A 16,620-nucleotide genomic window follows, 5' to 3' on the forward strand; every position below is an offset into this window, starting at 1 on the left:
TGTAATTGAGTCAATTGTAAGATAGTAGTGGTAGTTTTGAGTGCTCCCCAGGTTTTTCTAATATTTAGCCAGAGTTGAAAACCCCTCAGCTAGATAGAGTATTATCTTAGGACTGTTCCTAAAGAGAGGGTAAAGGGTAGGGGATAGAATGTAAATATTGCATGGGTGATTGAAGCCATCATGGCACATTAGAGCTGGGACATCTTGTGTAGTAGAAGTGGAATGTGGCAATAGCAGTGGTTTTGTACCCAAGGAAGAGTGTGGGAACTAGTTACTAAGTTCCCATTTGTTTATTCCAATTTCACTCTATTTTGTGAATCTTCTTGTTTAGTAGGAACTTCAAATATTTTCTAACCTAGGAATCAGACTGACAAGAAAAAGCAGATAATAATTTCTTCCCTGTTGTAGTTCTTTTCTTGTGGAATTGTAGACCCATGAGCTTTTCTTTTTCAATTAGCTAAAAAAAATTGGAAATTAGAAAATAGGTCATTCATAGCCATCGAGATACTTGAGGTGTAATGAAAGAAAACTATAAGGGATTTTAAAAATTAAGTTTATACACAGCATAAGGAGGAAATTTAAAAATACCTGTACTGGTCAGAGGCTGGTGTGTCCTAAGGCAGGCCACAAAAAGGTGTGACGGATAATGGTTTTCTCCACTAGAAAGCCCTAGGGTGGTTTCCCCTAATTTGTGCCGGGTACCTTCTAGCAATTAGCCGTCATATCACTCAGTTCTCTTTACCTACTAAGGCCAAATTGTCTAAATATTTTAAGTAACTCATTAGGTGTAAGTACTCAACAGAGTTTTTGTGGGAAAGTGGTAATATAGGTCACTGGCATGGACTGAACTGGTATATCCAGTTCAGGAAACCTGGGGAAGGTCAGAGCATAGGCTTTGAGGTGCTGTAGGATCATGGGTTGTTGGAACTAGAAGGGCCCTTGGGCTCCTGGATTTTACATAACCCTTTTCCCTTTCTTAGGCTTTTTGTTATGGAGAATTTCAAACCTGTACAAAAGGAAGCTTCATGATGAACTCCCGTGTACCCATACCCAGTTTCAACCATTGCATACTTACGGCCAGTGTTTCATCTGTACCCTCCCTCATCCACTTAATCCCATCCTGTATTTGAAGCAAATTCCAGACATCATATCATTTCATCTGTAAGCATTTGGTATGCATCTATAAAGTTAAGGACTTTTTAAATTAAAAAGAAATCTAAGGAGGGGAGGGTAAAGCTCAGTGGTAGACTGTGTGCTTAGCATGCACAGGATCCTCGGTTCAATCCGTAGTGCCTCCAGTAAAACAAACAAACAAACAAACAAACAAACAAACAAACCTAATCCCCCCCAAGAAAGGGAAAAAAAAACTAAAAAGAAACCTATAATTTTAATATCAAAATTTAACTTAATTTTTAAATCAAAATTTAATTTAATATTTAAAATTTAATTTTAATGTCAAAAATTTAACAAGCATTCTTTAATATCAGATATCTAGTCAAATTCCAGTTGTTTCATCAATGTAATGATTCTGTTTTGTTTTTTATAGTTTGTTTGAATCTGGATCCAGTTAAGGTCCACACGCTGTGATTGATTGATATGTCTTTTAAGAATCTTTTAAGAATATGAAAACAAATACATGTATGTATATGCATAACTGGGACATTGTGCTGTACACCAGAAATTGGCACATTGTAACTGAATGTATTTCAATTAAAAAAAAAACTTTTAATCCAGAGGTTCTCTCCATCCATCCCCCCTGCTTTTTTTTTGTAATATACAGGGTATCTTAGTTATATATTGCTGCATAACAAAATTTAGTAGCATAAAATAATATACATTTATTATATTTCAGTTTCTCTGGGTTGGGAATCCGGACATGGCTTAGTTGGGTTCCATGGTTCAGGGTCTCACACAAGGCTGCAGTCAGGATGTCAGCCAGGGCTACAGTCACCTCAAGGTGTGACTGGGGAAGTTCAAAGTTCTCTCAGTGGTCAATGGCAGGATTCAGCTCCTCGAGGGTGTGGGACTGAGGGCCTCAGTTCCTTGCCGGTTGGTGGGTGGAGGCTACCTTCAGTTCCTTGCCACATGGGCCTTTCTAGCACAGCAGCTAGCTTCATCAAAGTGAGCAAGAGGTGGCAGCAAGAAAGAATTCAGGGGGGAGGCTATACCTCAGCAGTAGAGAGTGTGCTTACCATGAACAGGGTCCTGGGTTCAATCCCCAGTACCTCCACTAAAAAATAAAATAAAAAATTAAGAATACATAAAGAAACCTAATTGCCCCCCCCCACCGCAAAAAAGAAAACACCCAAAAAATAGAATTAGGGAAAAAAAAAAAAGAATTCATAGTCTTTTATACCTAATCTCAGAACTGACATCTCATAACTCCTGCCGTATTCTCTTCATTACAAACAAGTCATTAGGTCCAGCCCACAGTCAAGGGGAGGAACTCCCATAGAACATGGATACTAGGAGGTAGAGGTCACCCGGAGCTGTTTAGAAGACTGCCTACCTTCTAGAGATGAACTTAGAGTCCGGGTCTGCTGACTATTGATATATTTGCCTTTTTACCACATTATTGATGCCACTGGGGAGAACAAGGGTCTCCAGCCTCTGCATTCCATTTACCTTTCTCCATGTGATAACTCTATTAAACAGTTTCCGTCTGTGACAGTCTGATAAATGTCATGTTTATATATGTCAGTAACCGGAGGCAGTTGTTAAACAATCATAGGATAGGTCGATTGGCTCTGAACTTTTTCACCTTGATCAAGAAACGATCCTTAAACTGGTCCTTTAAAAAATACTGACTGTGTGTTTCACATTGTTCCAGGCCTATGGAGCTGCTAAAGGATAAGAAAGGCTGTAATTATTGTGTGGTGTGGATAAGTACAAAAAACTAGAAATCAGCATTGAGTCAATTCAGCCAGTACTTTTTGAGTGCTTTCTGTGTACAGAGCTGCATGTCACGTGCTGTGCGGAATATAAATCTCAGTAAGACGACCTTATGCTCTCTCCTTAGGAGATGATACAAGATAAAGCTATAATGCAAAGTAGACTGGAAACTGTTCACGTAGGCGGACAAAGTGCTTTGCAAGCATAGGATGAAAGGGCCCTTAGAGATCATCAGGTCCAGTGATCTTTACCATCTTGGGGACGCCATTGAGTCAGAAATTCAGAAAACTTTGCTCAATTAAGGGAAGCAAGTGAAATTAGAAAAAGTACAAAATTTTCAGCTGCCAGGGTCAGAAGACTTGAGTTGGAAATAGGTAGCCTTGGGTCATAGAATAGGGTGAGTACTCCAGAACTGGGGCTGTCTCAGTAAAACTTACACCTGACTGGCCAAAGGTAGACTCTGTAACTGCTTTGTGTACCTATAATATAACAATAACTGTGTTTAATAGTGTGCAAAGTACATTCATGTACATTATTCCATTTGATCCTTTCAATCTTGTCTTGTAGTCAAGAGAGATTGTTACTTCTGTCTTACAGATGAGGAAACTTTCACTCAGAATTATAGTAATTCTGCAAGGGTCACAGAACTAATACGTTGGAGAGACAAGACTAGGACTCAGGATTCCAATGCCCTTTGTATGGCCCAGTATGTGTGTGAGTGTGAGTGCTGGGTTTTTTTTTGTTTTTTTTTGTTTTTAATAAATACTGAAGACTTTGACTTGAGACTTGTTGGCAAGCATGACTTACTAAAAGAACATAATAAAGAGACACAGCCTTAGCTGCAAGAAGGAACTTGGAGGGGGGACACAGGAGAACCTGGCAGGGAGCCTGACTATTTCTTCTCACTTGGGAATCCTCCCTGCCCTTTCAGACGCTATTTGGTTACACCTCTGGCCCCACCCATCCATCTCTCTCAGTTTTCTTTAAAAAACTTTTCTTTTGGAACTGGGCAAGTTAATTCTTCAAGGTTCCTTTCTTTTTCCTGGTGCACTTAGTCAGAGGGGAAGACAGACTAAACCTATGCAGGGGATGTATGGCTTAATCAGAATGGTAATGAGAAGAAAATTGAATTAACATTTATAGGATATATTTTATACCAGGCCTTATGTGCTTAGGCACTTAATGTGTACTATCGTATAGCCCCTACAACAGCCTCATGAAGTTTAGGTATTATAATCTCTATATACACTTGAAGAAACTGAGATTGTGAAGTTTAGTCACCTAATCTGAAATGTGACTGAATTATAGTGGGAATCCAGATTCTCTGGCTCCCAAGACCGTGTGTGCTCTTTTCTTTATGGTGTGTTGCCAGGGCAGCAGGCAGGGCGGATAAGGGAGTGTGGAATAGAGACAAAGGGAAACTCTCTAGGGGCTATAAAGTGGAAGGAAACTTCTTGCTGGGGTAGAAATACCCCCCCCCCCCAAATGTGCCTTGGAATTAAAATGGCAGCAGAAACCCTTTTAAACTCAGGCCCTTTAGTAAGAGAGCCCAGTATTCTGATCCTGACAGCACCAAGCAAAAGTATATAGAAGGGTGTTTTTATCTTCCATTGTAGTAAGGGGGAAGAGATGTACATATAAAGAAAAACTTCTAGAATGATACTCTGGGCATTTAGGAATCAGTCCAAGGGAAGTAGCAGTCTAAGCTGGGTGTGAGGGTGTGAAACATTTGAGTGACTTGCAACTTATATGTGCAGCAGTGCTGGGATAAATGTCCCCGTTAAACAGAAGCAGACAAAACAACTCTTCTTCAACTCTGCATTCTCTTTAATCCACACCTTCACTTTCAAACAGCCAAACTTTCTAAAAAGCTGTCTGTCTTCACTGCCTCACTCTACTCACTCTGCCTGTTCCAGTCTGGCTTCTGCCCTCATCACTTACACCCCTTACTAAGGTCACTAATGTCCTCCATGAAGCTGAATTCAACAAATATTTTTCATCTTCAATTTTCTCAGTGAAGTTAACACTGTTGACCACTCCTTTTTTCCCGGAAACGCTCATCTCTTGGCTCCAGTGTTGTAACACTGCCCTGTTCTTCCTCGTGCTTCTCTGTTGTTTTTGCAGGCTCATCCTCCATTCTTCAGCTATTGCTTGTTCTTCTCTCCCAGGCCTTCCTCTCTCCCTGGATGAGCTCATCTACTCCATTGGCTTCAGTAGCCACACCTCTGTGCACATAACTCATAAATGCACGTCTCCAGCCCAGATCACTCTCCTGTGCTGTATACTCATCAGTTTATTGTCAGTCAGGCACTGTTCTAGGCCCCGGGAATATGGTGCTGAGCTAGACAGAATATGGGGGTAGAGATGGGGAGAAAGAGACAATTAATAACAAATAGACAAAGTATCAGATAGGGTTAAGTGCTAAGGTGAGCATAAACCAGGGGGATATGTTAGAGGGTGAGAGCGACTTTGTATTGGCTGGTCAAGTTCTTACAGAGGTGGTAAATTTTAAGCTGACTCATCAGTGACCAAAAGGAGCCAGATGTACAAAGGGAAGAGGGAACAGTGTGTGCAGGAAATAGAAAGTGAGGATGGGACCTGATAGGAGATGAGGTCAAAGAAGTAGGTAGGGGCCAGATCATGTAGGACCTTGTAGACTATGGTGAGGACTTTGGATTATTCTGAGTGAAAGGGCAAGCCAGTAGAAGTGTTTTGTTTTGTTGTTTTTAATCGGGATAGTGTCTTGATCTGATTAAATTTTTATAAATATAATTTGTCACTATTTGGAGAATGGGAATAGTTGGTAGCAGGGAGGCTTAAGGAGAGGCTATTGTAGTTTGTAGGGTGAAAGTCCAGGACTTGGACCAGGGTGCTTATTAGGGGTTATAGAGGGCGGAGAGACAGATTTAAGGACATTTGGAAGTATAGTTGATAGGACTTGGTGATGGATTTGCACGTGCGGTGTGAGAGAAAGAAGAATCCAAGACGATCCCAGGTGTTTGTCCTGGACAGTCGGGTGAATGGTGTTGCTGTGACCTGAGACAGGAGGAGACTTGAAGAGGAAGGGTTTGGGGAGAGAAGAGTAGATAGTGAAGACCATCAGTAATACGAGAATACGTGGATTTGAGATGTCAGTTAGATGTCTGGAAAGAGATGTCAGGTAGCCTGTTGGATACCCTTCTAGAGTTCAGGGAGTTCAGTGCTGGAGATAAAAACTTTGGAAGTCATGATATTAAGTCACGGACCTGGATGAGACCAGCCAAAGAAGGGAAGGCACAGACAAAGAAAAATGGTCCAGGACTGGCCCTGGTCAAGCAGAGGAGGACCCAGCAAAACTGAATAGGGATGACCCAGTGGAGTAGGAGGAAGATCAGGCAAGTATGATGTCCTGGAACCAAGGAAGAAAGTGTTTTGATGGAGAAAGAGTGGTTGTGTTAAATGCTACTTATTGGTCAAAGAGGTGGCCATAGAATTTGGAGATATTGAGGCCTTTGCCCCCAATGCACCGTTTTAGTGGAGTGTTGAGGATTGGAATGAACTGAGAGAAAGGGGAGGAAGTGAAGAGTACAGACAACTCTTTCCAGAGGTATTTAGCTTTGAAGAGAAGCAGAGATGCTGAGGCTGGCGTAGCTGGAAGGAAATGTGAGATCAGGAGAGAGTTTATTTCTGTTTGTTTGTTTTGTAAGGTGGGAAATTCTAGAATCTTGCTTCTCAAATATGGTCTCTGGATCAATTTGGGAACTTGTTAAAAATATAGACTCTCAGGCCCTACCTCAGACCTGCTGAATCAGATTCTTCATTTTAGTGAGATTCCCAGCTGATTTGTATACACATTCAAGTTTGAGAAGCACTTTTGTGGAGGAGGGCTTCTCAAGCTATCCATGATGCAGGACCAGTTAATTTTTCCCTAATCTGTCTGGGACCCCCATGTGGTAGTGCTGTGTATGATTTGTACGTAGCTTACTCCACACGTGACTTCCCCTGTGAGTTCACCAACACCCTTACTGGTCCAGACCTGGTATGAGAAGTCCACTGATCGTATGCTTGGATGTCACAGCCATGTTAGCTTGCTACACAAGTGTCTAAATGCTTACTCTCAGCTTTTGTACCTGTAACAGTCAGAGTTTGTGAGCCAGTGCTGGTTTGTGGACTACACTTCAACTAGCACCATTCTCCAGCATGTTTGTATGCTGATGGACATACCAACGTATATACCAACGAAGATTCTTCACCGTAGCAGTAGGGAAAGCAGAATGGTGGTGTATTGTTAGATTTGGAGTTAGGACAATGATGGTCTGAATGCTGCTTCTCGGTGACTAAGTCATTAGCTGATGGGGGCTAGAGGTTTATCAAGAGAGAAAAAAATGTGAGTCATTTTGGAGAGTAGGAGTGTGAACCTCCTAGGGGAAATATATCAGGATGGCTGGCGGCATTGAAGGCCCTATTTGAAATTTGTGGTGATAAATTTAAAATGATAATAGCCAATGCAGTTGGATTTCTGTTGAGACACAACTTAGTTTATAAACTTAGCTGCTTTGGTGTAGGCCTGGAGAGGTTGTTGGTTTGGTTTAACGGGGATTGAAGTTTTAATAGTTGAATATGAAGGGATGGGGGGGGTCAAGTGAGTTAAAGTTGTTTGCAAGGGACTGATCATGAGGGAAGTGAGAACGTGAAGTGGGGAGGCATATAATTCTGTTAAATTATTTAACCTTATGGTAGTATCTGTTTAGTGCTGATTAAAGTATCTGTTCAGCAGAGTTGTTATATGGATTAAATTTATATAAATTGCCTGGAACAGTGCCTGGTACACAATAAGTGCCCTGTAAGCACCCAGTATTGTTAGCTGTTATCTCTCTGAGACCACAGAACTAGCCTCCTTACTGATCTCTTGGCATCATTCTTACTTCCTTTCATCTGTTGTCTATGCTGAAGCCAAAGTGATCTTTTTGAAATGTACACATCTTACCCTTTTTTTAACACTTAAATGACTTAAACTATTTGGATAAAGACCCAAATCCATCATCTGGGCGCCAGAGGCCTGCATGTATGTCTCTCTCCATATCTTTGTAGCCTCACTTCATCTCTTGTGTCTACTGGTTTTCCTTTCTTTCGTTACCCAGGTTGGCTTTAATTTCTCAAGCTCACCATGCTGCCTCTTCTACTTGGAATGGTCTCATTACTAGTTGGAGCCTTCCTAGATCTCCCCCAGGGGGTCACTTTCTATTAACTGTGTTTCATGTATTTTAAATTTAATATGATCCTTCGGTGTTTTTCTGTTGTACTATACAGTAAATGCCTCAAAGACTGTTTCTGTTTCTACTCACTTTTATCCCGTGCTTGCCTCAGAGCTTGATGCACTGTCAATCAATATTTAAATGAATAAATGAATGAATGAAACATCTACCTCATGAAGGTTTCTGATGATTGGCCTGTGGATCAGGACTGGCTTTCTTGGGGGTAAGATCTGAGAGCTAATTCCTTAAAGGGATAGTATAATGGCGAGGAGGAAGCAAGATTTGGGGGCAGAAATACCTAGGTGAAAATCCATTTACCACATACCATGATATGACTTTGAACCTTTATTTTTTTCCTCATTTGTAAAATAAACATGATGGTGTTTACTTGATAGTGCTATCCTGAAGGTTAAATTAGGTAATAAATTACCTTGGTTCTTTTCTCCTTAGGGTAGTTTCTGTGACTTGCTGTTTAACTACTTTTGCCATTACTTGCTGTACTCCTTGTGGCCCCTTGGTATCCTAATCATAGACTTCTAGGGGTGGAAGGGAGCCAACATGTTCTTCTGATTCAGCCAACTTTGTTAAAACAGGTGAATAAACAACAATTTTAGGCATGTGGTTCTGTTGCTAAACCCCACAAACATGGGCTAATTGCAAGGAAGCCTAGTCTCAATTATAACCTACTTGTTAGGAAAGGAAACAGCAGAGCCAGGTGGTGTCCTTGAGAGCCTGTGTTTAAATAGATATGCTAATTGCAAGCTAGTCTTATCAATTGTTTATTAATAATAAGCACTTCCAAAGTGCTTGAAAGTTCTTAAGTTCTTTCTCTCCAATTCCAATCTTGTTTATATTTTTGGGTCTCTACTGGGTAAGGAAGGCTTCTTTAGTGAGGTGAAGAAACGCTGAAACTCAGAGATGGGATTATTGGAGGCCAATCCTGTCTGTTTCTGGCTTTCCTAAAAGAGTCACAACTCTGCTTGCTCAACTGTCATATGGGGGATAAAAGTACCTTCTTCTCATCCTAAAAGTTACATGGATAAAAAGTTATCCTGGGAGAATTAGAAAAAGAGCAGCATTATTTTAGCAGCCCTCCACTTCAGAGAGGTACTGAAATCTCTATTATTAACACAATTTAAGAATTAATGACAGGATTTTATTAATTAAAAACTATCTTTTAAGAGTCTGAGTAACGATATAACCCTGAGGTACTCTAATGAATCACGTAAATTGGTGTGTCTCCACTTCTGCCTTTTGGGACCTATTACGGTTTCTTAGAGGGCAGTTGGAGATAGCATGGATAAGGATGTCATACATGGTGTTATCGGAAAGGACCTAAGATACAATTCTGACTTTATTTCAGCTGATAAAACTGAGACCCAGAGAGTGTAAAAGACTTGTGTGAAGTCTGGTAGTGTCAGTGGCAGAGCTCCCAGTCCAAGGTTCTTTGCACTTAGATGGCTCCTTCTTTTCTCAGTTTCCTACTTTAGTCAGAAAAGAGCACTTAGAGGGCTCTGGATTCTCTTTGCTGTGGGCAGGCGGGGTGGGTGGAGAAGAAGGGCATGAGTGAGAAGAAGGCAGGGCTTGCAGAAGTTGACATGTCTTCTGCAGCTGAACTCCAGCACAAGTGACTTGAGTGTGGGAAGCTGGTCAGAGAAGGCACTAGGTTAGTTGCTTTACCACTCTAGGTGGCACTAGGTTGGCTGTCACCGGGCTGCTGGTACTCTTCAGCCGCACACTGCCAGTTGTTCCCACCCCACCCTGCCAGTAGCCAGTTTACCAGGTTGGCTGTTTGCTGAAGAGACCACACAGGGCAGAAAAAAACATGAAAACGTTTCCCTCCTTGCTTTTTTCGTGAACAGTCCTGAGAACGCCACCTCATCCTCAGCAATTACAGGGGAAAACATGACTCTCTCCTTGCTTCTCAATACACACAGTGGGGCACTAGATTTGACTCTTAGGACTTTGAATATTATGGTTATCTCAGGTTTAAATTTTTATCCTGCCCTCTCATTTTCCACCTTTCCACCTTCTTCTTTGCTTGTATTTGAAAGACCACAAGAGATTAATTAGTAGATGAGGGGTGGCCTGGTCCAAAAGAATTGTAGGTAATGGTTTCTCTGTGCTCCCTAGTCATTCAGGTTCTCTCTGATACCAGTTTTTCTCATAACAGTAATTATTGTGTATACTCAGGTGTGAAGGGCCTGAGGGTGGTTTTTCTAGAGACTGTGGATGACCCACAGTTATTTCAGTTTGGATAATTTCTGTTGAACGGCAAGCTTCATTGATCCTTTTCTCTGTCCTCTTCATTCTGTTCTTAAACCCATTCAGAGAATTTCTAAAATTTCAGATCCTGCATTTCTGTTCTCAGATTTCCACTTAAAATGTTCTTTCAATTTCTCTCCTTTTAATAGTTGTTGTAATAGCTGCCTTAATAACCTTGTCTGCTAATTCCAACATCTGGGTGATCTTAGAGTTATGCTCTGCAGGTTGTCTTTTCCCCTGCAAATGCATTTAGTTTTTTCTAGTTCTTTATGCAATTTGAGATTGTATCTTGGACATGGAGGCATGTGAATGTTATGTTGTGGAGACTCTGGCTTCTGTTGTTTTGTTTTAGTAGGAGGTTAACTGGTTAGACCCCAAATGGCACATTCTGCCTGCAGTGGGTGGCAGTTCAATTCTCGGTCCAGCTTTGTGCTTAGCTGAGGTCCTTGGATTCTGCCCTGTGCAGGCATGGTTCAGGAGTGAGCTGGAGACTGGGCAGAGCTTACACACAGAACCTGGGACTCTCAGCCTCTGACTCTCTTCTTTCTTCTCATTATCTGTGGCTGCTCTGGGCTCTCTGTCTTCTGGTTCTTCTGGACAGAAGGCCTAGGGTTTGGTTTTTTAATTGAAACTTCAGCTGGACAACCCTCAGGGCAAAGCTCTAAAAATGGGGAATTTATCCCCTGCAAGTTTCCAGTTTTCAGCTTCTCTTCTAAAATCTGCCAGCTTTTGTTCACTTCAGATAGTTGTTTTTTTATATTTTATCCGGAGTATATAGTTGTTTATGTGTGGGAGGAGCATACTCGAAGCAGAATTCCCCACTGACATTTTTATCCATATCAAAGTGTTTTGGGAACAAAAGTGATACACATTTAAGAGACCTTTAATTTTCATTAATTTCCATCAAATGAGGATGGACTGATGGCGTTTCCTCAGTATGGCTTGTTAATTACCTTAGGTGGACTCAGCCGTGTTCACTTTTACCGGCTTTGCAACCTTGGGAAAGTCTTTTCTCCTTACCGGCGCTCATTTTCTCCTGTGGAAAATGAGGTGATTGGATTCTCCAAGATCATGTCTGCTTCTGGACAGATAGCACATACGCGCAGTACTGCCACTGTCGCTACCAATGGTAACCGCAAGAAGCACCGGAAGAGATGCCTGAGGGAGGTGATGTGGCTGGCTCTGCTGGGGTGGAGAGCTCTCTGAAGGGGCAGCACTAAAGAGTTTGAGGATGTTTACAGTCATCCTCTTGTTTCTGGGGACAGAAGGCCAGTACACTGAGGATGCAGGAAGTAAGTGACATTCAGAAGCAAAGGCAAGAAATCATTTGCCCTTAGAAGTAAGGAGTCACTGTAGACAGTTGAAAACAAATGAGGGTCATCTGGCGTTCCTGTCTGCTTGATTTGGGGCAGCGTAGTCCATCCTGTTTTGAGGAGAACAGGCTCCTGGCCTTGTTAATAAGCCCGCATATTTGGCAGGAGGTGGGGGACAGTGGCTGTCAGCAGGGCTGTCGCTGTTGCTGTTTGGGTTGCAGAGACTTTAGTGGAGATAGACCAGATTTGTGTGGCCATTTCTTGGAGTTTAGAGTTTTAATATTGGAAAGGTTCTAGAGGAAGGGGGCTGTGTGTGTGTGAGGTGGGTGGAGGGAGCAAGACGGGAGGTCGTGGGCTTGTCCTGAAGCTGTCTGAATGGCAGTCGTACTTACTCTGCTTAGACTGATTCTTTTTCTGAAGTGTGTGGTGGGGGAGAGGAGCTGAAGCTTCTCCCACACTCACCCAGGCCATCCCTTAGGTGTGGCCCCTGGTGCAGATCCTTTTTTCTACTTCTTTTCTAGCTGTTTTCATCGCATATCAGTACTTCTCTCTTAAGTCTTACTGGTTTGAGGCTTCAAGGCCTCATCTTCTAAAAAGCCATTTTTAAAAAGCTATAATTTTACTATTTCTCCATCTCAATTCTAGCCTTCCAGCTTCCTGGGAGGATGGCGGTAGGGATGGACTCTGTAAATGTATGTCATGGGGTTGGTGGTAGAGGTGTGGACATTGGATTAAAGGGACCAGCAGCCTTGGAAGGAGGTCACAGGATGGTCTGTGGGATATGTAAGGGAGGGATGGGCAGTTGTGATGAAAGGAGTGGGTAGTGTGAGTGTAAGACCAGGTACAAAAGCGTTAGTTTTGCCACTAGCTTAGAAGCTGCTTTTCCGTTCGTCCTCAGGACTGGGATAGACAGAAGTCTGACTCAGCTCTTCCTCCTTCAGCTATTCTTCTCCAGTATTAGGAGTAAGATTCAATGGGTTAGTAGGTGTTTCAGCTCTCCTGTAGAAGGTGTGTTAGAGAACCGGGAGTAAAGTTTGCAGGCAGAGTTCTGTTTTTTGTTCTAACTGATAATTGGTGGTTTAGGGCCATTTTGAGGACCAAGTCTAGAAGGCACTTCAGTGAGAGTCAGCATGGTGACGTGGCTTTTGTAGTTGGACAGACTTGGTTTAACCCTGACTGTCACTTACTAGCAAGCTGTTGAGGCCTTGTACAAGTCACTTGATTTGTTGAAATTTAGATTCTTCATCTATAAGGGGAGTAACATCATTGTTTTATTGTCTCTTATAAAACATAAAACATATTTCCCAGGGTGTGGTGGACACTCCACAGATGTTTGGGGTTTTTTTTTTTTTTCTTTTTCTTATCCATATTCCAGAGCATCTTATTTTTAGTAGAATCCCAGCTTTAGCCCTAAGCAGTTATGTGACTCACCCTTTCCAAGCTTTAGTTTCCTTCCTTAAAATGAGGGCACTTAACTAGTTGATTTCTGAGGTCCTTTCTGGATGTAAGATGTTATGAGTTTTTAGACTGTTGGGGAATGTATGGTTCTGGTTAATTTAAGGAAAGACAATGAGGTCAGTCCTGAGACCGTACCATCTGATAGGAAAGGGAAGTCTCCTGGTACCAAACTCCTTCTCTCCCCTGAGGAGAGAGAGAGCCAACTTCCTTCGGAGTGGGGATCTGGACCCAGATCCTGCCTTGTCTCTTTATCTGAAGGTCTCTGTGATAGGCCTTTGGGTCAGCCCATCTTGGTGCAGTTTATGTTTTACCTATCTATTCCTTTATATTGTCTCCAGGTCAAGAGGCAACTGCCATTGAAAGAGAATGAGTGACTGTTCCCAAGACAGCAGGCATCAGGGGAGCAGCCAAAGCACTGACAGAAAGCTTTAATTACCTAAATGGTGAGTATGTTGTGTAGCCACACTGATAGAATTGAGTGGTTTCTGAAGTCTCTACATTTTGTCCACCATTAGAAGAGAGGGAGGAAAGTCAAAGTCAGTATTTGTTTATGACCTGTTCTGAGCCGGGTACTATGCTAAGTGCCTCACATGTTTCTCAGTTAATCCACGAGCCAACCTTCAGAAACAGGCCTAGCTTCCATGTACTGGGTACTTACTCTGTGCCAGGCACAGCCCTGTTTGACATGCATCATCTCCCTTAACATTTACACCGGCCTGCGCGGTAAGTGCTGGTACTTCCGCCACAGAGAAATCAGTTTAGAGAGGTTTAGTAACTTCTCTAAGTTCACACAGGTAGTAGACGGTAGGGCTAGATTTCAAACCTGGGGTATTTCCATTGCCCTATAATGTTTCCCTTTTGAGAAAGTTACTTTTTGATTGAGGCAGTGACTGACAGCTGGTTCCTTTTCCTAGCACTTACCGGATTCTGTGTGCCAGTATTTTATTGGTGGTGTTGACCACGGCAGTGGAGAGTTTTAAGGAGATAGAAACCTGAGCAGTGAGTGGCCAGAGGACCTAGTGGTCTTGGTCACCAGGGGTAGCTGCATAACAGTTAGAGAACCTTCTCTAGGAAGGTTGAGCAATGGGACAACCAGAGAATGAGTCTGGGAGGTGGGTTCCAGGCATAGGAGTGACTGGATGTGGGTAAGGAACCTTAGCAAGACCTCTCATTCTCATGGGAGCCCCTCCTGGAAACAGGCATAGTTAGGGAGAGTACGCGCTCTTCTTGAGGGAGTGGGAAACTCTGAGGCAAGCTCTTGCCTGGCTAATTAGTTCAGGATTCTTGTTCTTTTCCTTTCCCTGGGGGCACTTTTCCTCCCCCAGGGAACTGGGCAATGAAATTCACTTTTGGTTGGGCGGAGTGGTAGCCGTATTCGTTTGTTCATTGATCTTTCTGAGAGCACCTTAGTCTGTTTTAGTGGAACACCAGTGTTTTTTAATATATTTGGTGAATTTTAGAGGAAGGGAAGTAATCATTTTCATCAACAAAATTTATTACACACACCTCTTATACATAGAGTATCTTGCCGTATACTAGGGCTTATGTTCTGGTAATACCACCTAGTCCGTGCCTAGTACAGTTCTTGGAGCTAAGTATACAGCATTGAAGAAAACAGAAAAAATTCTTGTTCTCAAGGATTATATTCGAATGGGTAGAAACATTTAAAAAATAAATAACTAGATGTAAATAAACAAATAGGTTAAGAAATAAATAACAACCACTAGGTGACAGGTACTCAGAAGAACAGAAGCAGGGTGAGGTGATCAGGGAGTGATGGGGAGCTGGGGGGTGGCTGCTTTATGGAAGGTCGTCAGGGAAGACCTCTGATGAGGTGATATTTTAAGCCAAGATCTGAAAGACGTGGGGAATGCCCCCAGGGAGATACCTGGGAGAAGAGCACCTTGGGCAGAGGGAACAGCAAGCATGAAAGCCCTGAGGTCTGAGTGTGACTTGTTGTGTCCAAGCACAAGGAGGCCAGTGTGCTGGACTGGAGTGGTCAGGAATGAGCACTAGGAGATGAGAGCAGAGAAGGAATGGGACGCAGGAATGAGAACTGGAATAAGACCTTTGGAGTGCATTTTTTTCCTGAGTGAGACGGGAGCCACTGGGGAGTGGACAGCAGAGACATGATCTGACTTGATGTTTTAAAAGGCTTGTTACTCTGTTTGCTGTTGGAGGATAGACTGTGGAGGGTGGGGAAAGTTGGGCAGCGGTAGGAGCAGGGAGACCAGGTAGGAAGCTTTTGCCGTTGTCAGCAGTCAGCGCAGGGACAGTGGGTGGCTCGGACTGGGTGGTGGTGCTGCAGAGCCAGAAGGGAATGGATTCTGGACATACATTTTTTGAAAGGAGAGTTGAATTCTGATTCTCCCTGTAGAGATGTTTGGTTTATCTGGCGATAACCTCTAGGTCACATGGGTTTGAGGGTATCATTGGAAACCTGACAATGATCCCTGGTAAAATTCTAAAACCGACTGAGCAAAGAGTGCGAACACAGTGATGACCCTTGAAGTCGAGTAACTCTTGCTAACTGGTAGTGCTTTTTTTCTTTTCTTCAAGTTTTGCCATGATTTTGCTTAAACTGTAAAAATCAGTACAGTTTTGTTACAGAAGTATTAGAAAATAAAGGGAAAACCCCACACCATCCGGGCAATTACCATGTAGCACTTTGACGTATATCAGGGCAATTCATTTTTGAAAAAGTTACTAGATTGGGGATTAGGAATATGCTACCAAGGTAATGTGTGTTAAGTGCTAAAATTAGGTATTTAACATTTTCTCATGTGGCCCCAAGACAAAGAAAATTTGGGGCTGCCTTGCATGTAGGTAATGTGCAAGTACTGATTAATGGATGAATGTTCATCTCGAGGGGTTGTTTTTAGTGGCATTCTAGAGGGCTGCTCTTGGTTACATTTTGTTTAACAATTTGGACATCAGTTTGGGTGAAGATACAGAAAAGACATGCCTGTTAGATTCATAGTGAGTGAATGCTTCTAAACTGGAAGGTGTAGAAAATATTTAAACAATTGAAACTATTGATTGAAACTTTCAAGTTGAAATGGAAAAAAAATAGTAAATAATGTAAGCTTAAACTTATGTGGCACTTAGGATGGATCAGGTCAGCCAGAAATATTAAATGGAAAATTCCAGAAATAAACAATTTATAAGTTTTGAACTGCACATTATTCTGAGTAGCGTGATGAAATCTCACTCCATCTCTTTGTCCAGTTGACCTTTGAACAACACAGGTTTGAACTGCATGGGTCCATTTCTATGTGGATATTTTTCAGTAGTAAATATTACTGAATACAACATGACCTGTGGTTGGCAGAGCCCAGGATACGGAGGAACCGCATATACAGAGGAACTGCATATAGCTGGCCCTCCTAAGTTGTGCATGGATTTTTAAGTGCTCAGAAGGTCATTACCTGTAACCCCCACATTGTTTGAAGGTCAAC

At 42.3% G+C, this 16,620-nt stretch overlaps 1 protein-coding gene across 11 annotated transcripts in view; it reads left to right on the forward strand.

Moving 5' to 3' along the window:
• Window positions 1-16,620, forward strand: part of LUZP1 (leucine zipper protein 1) — a 108,552-nt gene that overhangs the window by 39,186 nt on the left and 52,746 nt on the right. For all 11 annotated transcript variants that reach the window (XR_012511399.1, XR_012511395.1, XR_012511396.1 and 8 more), the window contains one exon: window positions 13,501-13,605. The gene's annotated coding sequence lies outside the window, so the exon portion shown is untranslated. The remainder of the gene's footprint in view (window positions 1-13,500; window positions 13,606-16,620) is intronic.

Source organism: Camelus bactrianus, chromosome 13 (genome assembly GCF_048773025.1).
Source record: "Camelus bactrianus isolate YW-2024 breed Bactrian camel chromosome 13, ASM4877302v1, whole genome shotgun sequence".
Lineage (NCBI taxonomy): Eukaryota > Metazoa > Chordata > Mammalia > Artiodactyla > Camelidae > Camelus > Camelus bactrianus.